Here is a 9,886-nt window from a genome sequence, read left to right as displayed (position 1 = left end):
TGAGGGAGGTTCGTGTTAATTTAAGAAAGACACCAAACACTTTACGTGTCAAAGGAACAAACTCTCCTTACTTAAGGTTGTAAAACTCAAATATGCAAGAAAGTATTTTAATATAGGTGCACAGAATCTGCTAGGCCAGTGGTTCCCAAACATTTTCAGCCGGGGACCCACCTTTTCTTATAGGAATACCTCCACGGTCCATCGGTCCATGGTGGAGTAAAAAACCTTATTTGTATTGTATCCCTTCCTCATGTTTATATATTTTACCATCAAATATTGCATTTATATAGAAAGATAGATAGATAGATAGATAGATAGATAGATAGATAGATAGATAGATAGATAGATAGATAGATAGATAGATAGATACACACACTATATAAGGACATTTAACGGATGGAGCATTTTTCGTCGTTATAGTGTGTGGCAGTTAAATGAAGAGAAATAAAAGATATCATTTTACATGTCTATAAAACCATGATAGCATCGCTTGATCCAGATCTTCGTATTGAGGTTTCTTTAATTTCTTAGCATATTTTCCATCCTCCTCTGTTTGCAGAATTTTTTCTTCGTTTTTCCATATTGTAGACACGGTAGAGCAGCTAAATCCAAAGCATCTTCCAACATCACTGATCTTTTCTCCCGCCTCTATTGAGCGTATTAATAAAACTTTTCGTCAATGCACAAAGATTTTCGTTTACTCGCCATATTTACAGTTTGAAAGTCTGTAAGCAACTGCGATAATGATAACATGTAACAACTTGACAAAAGTCTTAGTGACCGAGGTAAACATGAGCAAGTTCATCACACAAAAACAATAGACAATATTTCTTAGTATCTCTGGTACTTCAGTCGAAGTAAACACGTGCCAACAGCAAACAATAGAACGTACACAGCTGCAGTTCTTATCAACTTCAGCAACTTAGAAAGTACTGCTTAATGATTTTTAATGCCGTATTGTCGTTAAATAGAGTGAGCGTGACGCTGTATAGTGATTATTGTATAGAAAACAAGGTAAACCAACCCAAGTCAAGCAATTTCGACGTTTTAAGGAGTTTGTGACGTTAAAAAGAGTTTACACTATATGTGCTTTTTTGAAGATACAGATTGTTTATTGATAAACAATTTTTGTTCCCATTTTAAAATGGTTGAGACAAATTATAAGCACTTTGTGGCAAAACAGTTATTTATTTAACAATAGATATGTATGTCTGCAATTTATGCAACAAGTGGTTTCATACTCACTAAAAAGTGTTCCTAGGTGCAGATAAAAATTACAATTATAAAGACCATTTTAATTTTTCAGTAAGACTGAGTAACTGAGGTTAGTAAACAATAGAGCTTCGACAAGGTAGCGGTAGAACTGGAGGGGGGAGTGGCGTTGCCAGAGTGTGCACCGCCTGTGTGACTGTGAGAGTCATCTGGGAGGGAGGTAGTGGTTCTGTTGTCTGCCCCAGATGCCAAAATTCAAGAACCAAGAAAGCAATCAAATCACAATTTGATTTGTTTCAATTTTTCTTATCTTTTCTGATGGCTTATTCAATGGTTTCCGATAGTTTTAGGATCGAGTCGCGACCCACCGTTTGGGTACCGCTGTGCTGGGCAGTGATGAGGGGATCAGTAAACTTTTTAGAATTAATGCGACAATATTATCATTCATCTATTACAAATAAATGTGTTGCTTATATTTAATTGCAACATGTGTTTGTAGTTAAATTTGTTTCATTTAGAGAAATTACAGGATGAAAATGTGTGTGACGTGGCGCCCCTTCATTAGTAATATAGTTTTGGTAACGGTTTTGAGTTCTATTTGGATGGCAGCCGATGAGATTTGTAACTCGACTGCACATCGGCACACAGTCGGGGGAACAGGAGACTTTTCAGGGTTAAAAAAGGTTCATCCCGAAGGCTGAAAGGTGGTACCTTATCGGTTATCACGCTACGCAGCGGATCTAATCCTGGCTGTAGATCTCCGAGACGCCTCTTAACTGAATAACGACTGACAAAGGTACCAAGTACATAACTTTTGTTTATGAATTGAATGAACACACTCTCCACCTGCACCTCGCTACTACTGCCAGTCACGATATTAAGCGCTCTAACAATGTGGATGGATCACGGAAACAAGCTTGCGCTTGGAAACTGTGATGGCCGAGGCTTGTGGCCAGAGTTACTGAAAGACGGTCTGCGATGTAATTACGGTCGAGCACGAAGTCACTTGCGACCTGAAAACACGCTCCGAGGAAGCTATCTTTGCGTCCCTCGCGCCGACTGCCTCGTAGGAGCGGCCTCTTCTACCTACCCTCACACGCGCGCGCACACACAACATGAACACCGGGCAGCGCAAACATTCAACATTATTACAAACACTATGTTCATACTACATACTAACTCTCGTGACTGAAACCTAATTGTAATTAATGGACACGAGTTCCCGCCGTCAAGTGTTCGCTGCTCACACTAACTTGCACTACCTCAGTTCGTGTCGGGTTGGCAACATTCCGTAACTGTCTGAAAAGTAAGGAGGGCAACATCGTTGCACCTTAAGTGGTACATCTTAGAATCAGTTGTGTCTTATGTTCAAGTTAACTGTGGTAGTTGGCACTAAACTTAAATTCAGACAGAGTTTTCTTATGAATAGAGACCCGGAAATTTCGCGGATTCCTCTGGCCTCAGGATAGAATTCAAAGTTATAGGTGTGCTCGACCCATGTTTACTTTCCCATTGGTTGATTTCTTAGCGAGAACATTTTAATCCTTGTTATTTGGCACTACCTGATTCGCTTACTTCTCTCCTAGCTGGGGATCATTGGCTTACGGTCATAGACAACTGCGTGCCAATCATGAACACAGTGCGAGTGTGTGAAGGTTTGTATTCTAGCTTGCGAGTAAATTAATCCGCGAAATTTCTGGGTCTCTACTTATGAATAACCTGACACAAGCAAGTTTCCCATTAGCAGAAACGATATTTGGATTTATACTGTTTTAAATCTGTTTTGTGATATAACCAGACTGATTACAAGAATCTCTTGTTTTTTTTTTTTTTTTTTTTTTTTTTTAATGTAAGCCTGTTATAGTTTTCTCTTTTAAGAATTAATGTGATAACTTTTGTAAAAGTTTTTTTTTTATACTCAAGGAAATTTTGTTTGCAATTAATATTGAATATAAACCATTTATTCAATTTATGGTGAATGTACCTCATATTGTAAATTGTATTTTTATAAGCATATGTGTTGGCAGTACATAATAGAAGAGTATAGAGTATAGAACTATGAATTGTTTTATAAAGAAAAGTTTTTGTAAACTTACATCTTTAAAACTAAATATAATTATTGTAATAATTAAATGATGAATGTGTGTGTTTTTTTTTATTTCATACATTCTAATAAAATAAAAACATGGAAAAAAAAAATTTATTGTGCCTTTGCAGTGTTAAATATGTGCGTGTGTGTGTGTTTGAGAAGGTTGTGGGGGGGGGGGGGGGGGGGGGGGGGGGGGGGGTAAGAGTAAAATATTTTTCACTTCATGACCTTCACAAATTTTATAATCAACAAAACTAAACTTCTGCACAGAGTTTAGAAGATATAATGTTCCAGTATACCAAACAATTTTATAATTTTCTTTTCAATAGTTTTTAAGGCTATCTGCTCAGACACTGACACTACTGGGACTAACTTTATAATTTATTATCGTAATCCAAAAGTTATTCGGCAGATATGAATCTTCACGTTGACATTGTTGGGCGGCTACGCTCAAGAGAGCCCAATACAACTCGCCTCTTCCCCCCCCCCCCTTCTCGCAACCCAAAAATTGTTTGTTATCCTGTTATCCTTAGTGAGTGCTGTGAGTGGTGCCAACTCAAGATAGGTGTTAGGGAGAGCACGGTAGCATCAGTGCCACACACCCCTATTTAAGAATAAACCTTTGGGTTTTGCCCCAAGTGGACGTACTTTCTTTAGTGGATGGCATATACACATTAAGACAGGTTATATTTTTTAAATAATTATACAATTAATCAAGTAAAGTACCCCAAAACTTCCTAGCCAAGTGAAATGTCGCAGAAGCTGGCCTAATTTAAAGTTTTTTTTTTAAATTACTATTTAGTAAGGATATTTACATAAGTGTAATGATGAGATTGTCTTCCCCAGTGGCACGAAATTGAACTAACCTGTGCTGTATCCCTGTGACCGAGATCATATCCCTGTTTGTGAGAATGAATCCCTTTAATGAATCAAAACTAAACATTCTTGCTCTTGTACCATATTAGATCCATACTAATTGGTATGACAGTTCGAAGACTCTTTTCTGCTTGAAATAGGTCATTACTTGTTTGGAAGGATTACCAAGTATCAAAAAAAAAAAATCATTGTTTCATATAAACTTGTCCTATACGCCTGGCATTGTACATGACTTGGCCTCTTGGTTCAAAACACGTGGCCTAAATGCCTGATATTGCGCATGGCCTGTTTATTTTGTTCGCCGAACATTGCCAAACAATATTATTGGTTCGGAGACGCTTGGCCTGCATGAAGATTTGTTGGTTTCTTCTCATTTGTGGTGATTGTCTTTTTTGACAGGCAATATGCCTGGGTTTTCGACTCTTGTCAATGCACTGCAAAAATTTACGGGGTGCAAATGTTACATTTGTAGGCCAGTTTTCTAATCTTGATCGGTTTGTCGTATACTTTGAAGCCATTTCTACAAGTACTTTAGATGTACCGGGTTATGATTTTGAACGTGTTTTTGAGGTACTGCCGTGATGGTCGGTGTGTCGCATGCCTCGAGCGAGCAGCCAGGTGGACTGCCGCATCTTTTAAAAGATTGTCCTAAGCAGCTAATATACATTTAAAGTGAATATAACAACAAAATTTTACTTACCAGAGGAATGATGCTATGAAGTGTGATATACATAAATTCTAGCCATCTCGTGAAAACAAATTTGCTTAAAAAAATTTCCCAGTGCACGGCATGCAGCGATAGACGGGCCTCGTCCGGGAATTATCCGTCTCTAGCCTTGAGAATTTTTTAAAAAACATTTTGGTAACGTGCTTGAGTTTAGGTACTCTGACTTTTAACTTCACAAGTATTGGAAGTTATTTTTCTACGCAAGGCAAGAAAAAAATACAAACTTCGTGGTGGGTATGTGTTTTTTTAAGTTATTGTATCCTGGACTTTGGACTGTTTAATATATAATTTCAAAAAAATTATTAACTCTGTAATGCTCTGGTAAAAAAAAAACCACGGGCAGGAATTGATCATTATTTAAATGTGTAATATTTTTTTTTATGATTTTTGGATTTTTCCTCGTATTTCGTGCTAAAAAAATTACAGATTTTCAAGATGGCTGACAAGATGGTGGACACCCTGGCAATAACAAAATACTGCACTATAGCGGGGAAAATTTAAACTAAAGCGGCGGCAGCATACTCTAACGAACTAAAATGATGTCAGATCCAAGATGGCTGCCATGACATACTGGCTGACGTAATATTTGCCCTGTCATTAGTGGTGGGAGGTCAGTCTGCCAGTGGCTTCCGAGGAGGAAGGATCCATCACCAATTTTAATCGATAGCCCTCGCTAGGTTCGAACCGAGGACTTCATGGGATAGGTACTTTTTATTAAAATTTAATTAAGTAAATTTTTTATTTCAAATTTTTCTCCATTTTTCTAGCCGCAAAATTAAGGATTTTCATGATGGTGACTGTAACGAAAATTGCAACGATGGGGGCCGAGCTCAAGGTCCTGATCTCGGCGACTTAGTGTGGCTTGCCGATAAAGAATGTAAGGCGGTTTTTTTAGGAATTTTCAAGCCTATTGCATTTTTGGGTAATAAAATGGAAAATGATCTTTCAAAACGGAAATTTTTATTTTTCCAATTTTTGGAGAATTTTGGTGAAAATTTTTTTTTCTACAATCTGGAACTTTTGGCAAAATTTGGGCCAATTTTTGCCAAATGTTGAATGTCGAGGTCATACAAGAGATGGCCGCCATGATGTCACAATCCAATATGGCGACCGTAACTAAAAGTGCAACGATGACGTCATCAACCAAGATGGCGGTCGGTTCCTGCTCTGGACCCGGGACCCTGTGCCTGTACTTTTATGCTTGGCATCAATATAGCCATTTTCTAGAAATGGTTTAATATTTACAAAATATTTTATGTTTAAAAATGTGTTTTTATAAATAGAATTGCAAATTTAAAAATAAGAGTGCATGTAACTCTGCACACGTAATAGAAGTCAAATTTCTGTGGCAATTCAAACTTCGACTCATAAGTGCTCTCTTTATATCTCTTTGGCATCAGAAACGTTTCGAAACACTGTTTCAGAAAAACTTGTATTAAAATTCTGCCTTTAAATTTTACTGCCATCGTGCCCAAACTAGGTTCACTTTAAAATAACAAATAAATTAAAAAAGACCTAGAATAATTTTATATGAAACTTCACATTCTGACATTCTGAGAGAATTTGCTTACCGCACACAATGACTGTTTCCAAATGGTAGGGATTCGTCCTTTACAGATGCAACCATTAATACTTTTTTTTTTTAATATATAAATGCTACAATAATTAGTGAGAAACTAGTTGTTAAAAGTGCTCAAATTATCTGATTTATCAAAAAACGAAATACTTTTTGTGGGTGGTCATTTGTGTTAACAGATTATCCATTGTCTATTTATAAGCAACTATTAATTTTGCATGTGTTCCAATATTATGAATTCACAATACACAGGGAAAAAAAAATTATAGACCGCAGTTTGCTGGTTCAACTATTGACTATCGTAGCATTTGTACTGCTTGGAGCTTTCAACGCCCTTGAATAGGGACACGGATGCACGTTAAGAGCGTGAGTGACCCGTCACTTCATGTAAGGCAGCACCGGAGGATCCTTGCAACCATTCTGCAACTCAATTTTGGTGTCTAACTGACAGGCCTTTATGACAAACGAGGGCACTTCAAAGTGCCACTACAAAACACACACATGACTATATAAGCACATACACAAGGTCCATTGCTTACATCTCGGTGACTAAACTGAAGGTGGGTTTACGATTGAAAATAAAGAATTAAGACTTAAGACTTAGTCGTGTACTTACCCTATGACTCCATGTAAACTAGTGGAATGGTTTATGATTGTCGTGTGTGAATTTTGACGGGTCGTGTGTGAACCATATGATGACTTGGTTATATTTTATATTTTTCGTTAAGACTTAAGGGAAGCGACCAATCACAACAAACCGGAACCTTTCAACCGGAAGTTTATGTCTTATTATTGGACCGAGCGAGGCAGTATTTTGGGTTAGAATTCGTATATTTTTCATTTGTAATCATCATCCATTTCGAAAAATAGATATCCCATTTGTCAATAACCTATTTCAAACCTGCTTCTCCGTTTCGAACAATGGCCGACCATGTGTTTTGTGCTGTGATTGGTTAGAATTAACGACTTCTATGTCAGTCATAAACTGGAAAATGTAGTTTTGACTTAATCGTGTGCTCAACGTTAAGTTATAATTCTTAAGGAAATCAATCGTAAACCCAGCTTTCCAATGTACAAAACAACTGAATGGAGACTAGCTGAAAAAAATGGGACAATAGATGGCGGAGTGCCTCACGACCACTTCTAACCTCAACAGTGGACCAACCCGGTCTGGAGATCAGGATTCTGGGGTGCCACTTCTGCGCGCACAGAATGGAAGTGACATCACAAACACAACTACAATGTGCTGCGGACATCGTTGGAACCCAGACTAAAATTAAGGGGACAATAAGGTATTTCGTCAATATAGACTTAAACGTTTGTAGTTTTATATTTGTGGGTAGAAAAAATTATTATTGTGTAGTTTTTGATGAAATGAGATATTAGAAAATTAGCTGTTGCGTTATGATACGATTTTTTAAAGTAATTTAGAACGCATTGTAGTAATTATCACAACTCTGTATATAACCTATAAGGCCCCCACAGTCGTGGCGTGACAAATGTTTTAAGTTATATGAATTATGACGGTTACTGCGGCCTTCTAGTGTATGCGTGGAACGACATTTAACAGCTAGCAAAATACATATATTATCAATGGTCAGGATTAGATTCATACATATAAAATTCCTGTGATAACAAATTGATATTTAAATAATGTTCAAAGCTAGTTGCCGTTACGGTGCACACAATCATTTCAAAAGTTCATTTATATTTATAATGTTCTAAAAATCTCGGGGAATTTTTTTTTACACTGCTCCGGCGTAGTTCGATAAGGTATTTCAACGAAATGGTACTCTCATGACTACTAGTCTTGGTAACTCTAGTGTGTAAAAATGTATAATTAAATTTGTTAAAATGTCAAAATAGTTCACCTTGAAGTCCTAAAGTCATTAGGAAAACGTGATATAACGTGGTGTTACCTCAAACCGTAGCAGCTACAGCCTTCCTTAGCCGATGGATGCTGGGGTCCAGATGTGAACGCAGATATCACACGCACGTAATAATCGCGGAGGGTAAATATGTAGTGTACGGATTAGCGCCAAAAAAAATCATACAAATCTGAAATAACTTTCATTATATGCTCTTTTACGTCCTCTTTTCATAACCGCCTGCGGAGATTAGAAATTCCAATTACTTTTGGAGATATCACCGTTCTTATTTTGCAATACAAGAACTATGTAATCATTCGACCATTGCAATTTATTATTTTGCCATGTGCGCGTAAATGCCTAAATAACATAAATTTTCCATTAGATTAGGTTAGTTACATTATAAATACTTCAAATTAAACGGAAATTAAAAATAATATCAATTTATTTTACTTGTATAGTTTTCAGTATTTATAATGTAACTGACCTGAACTAACAAAACGGGACAAAGGTAGATTAGGTCAGGTAAGCTACATTATAAATACTTTGAAACTGAACGGACTTTAAAAATAATAAAATTAATTTTAATGGTAATTTAGTTTTAAAGTATTTATAAAGTAGCTGACCTAACCTAACAAACCGGAACAAAGGATTAACAGTAGGAACGAACGTAATTTTTTAAAGCATAAAAATTTGAAACGTTAAAAACTCACCTATGTTGGCCTATTGGTTCATTTGAATACTGGCCGAACTATCAATGACAAAATATTCCAATAAAAAAAAAACAATTGATACTCGTAAACAAAAAACAATTATGAACGCCGTGTGAATGTGCAGGTATAGTGATTAAAATTTTAAAATTCGATATCTCCAAAAGTAATTGGAATTTCTTATCTCCGCAGGCCGTAATGCAAATAGGACGTAAAAGAGCATATAATAAAAGTTATTTCAGATTTTATAAAACATTTTTTACAATAATTAAAATTTAAAAATTCGATATCTCCAAAAGTAATTGGAATTTCTTATATCCGCAGGCAGTTATGAATAGAGGACATAAAAGAGCATATAATGAAAGTTATTTCAGATTTGTACGATTTTGTTTGGCGCTAATCCGTACAATACATATTTACCTCGCGGAGATTATTACACACAAATGTTCACGAAGATGTCGCGAAACCGATTTAAATATGACAAGAGTGTCAGTGCGCGGATTATTAACAAAATATCCTGATTGCCGAGATACCGTCGGCAAGGCACGCACTCAGGACAGCCGTGCAGAAAAAACCTTCTATATTTTACATTGCTTTCGTACCGGCCGCTCCTCGGCCGGCCAATCACGACGCACCATCGCGGAAAAGGCTGTTGAAGTTCTAATTAATTTCTTTATTTACTGAAAATGGCTTAAATTAGCGCAAAAACAACTTCCAAATGTATTAAAAATTAAAATAAATAAGTCTGGAATATTTACTGTTTATATTTGTAACAAATAAACTTTGTTGCTAGGCAACAACGGTAAAAACGTAACACGGCGGGCGGAC

Source organism: Bacillus rossius, chromosome 18 (assembly GCF_032445375.1).
Source record: "Bacillus rossius redtenbacheri isolate Brsri chromosome 18, Brsri_v3, whole genome shotgun sequence".
Lineage (NCBI taxonomy): Eukaryota > Metazoa > Arthropoda > Insecta > Phasmatodea > Bacillidae > Bacillus > Bacillus rossius.
Note: the sequence above shows the minus strand (reverse complement) of the source record.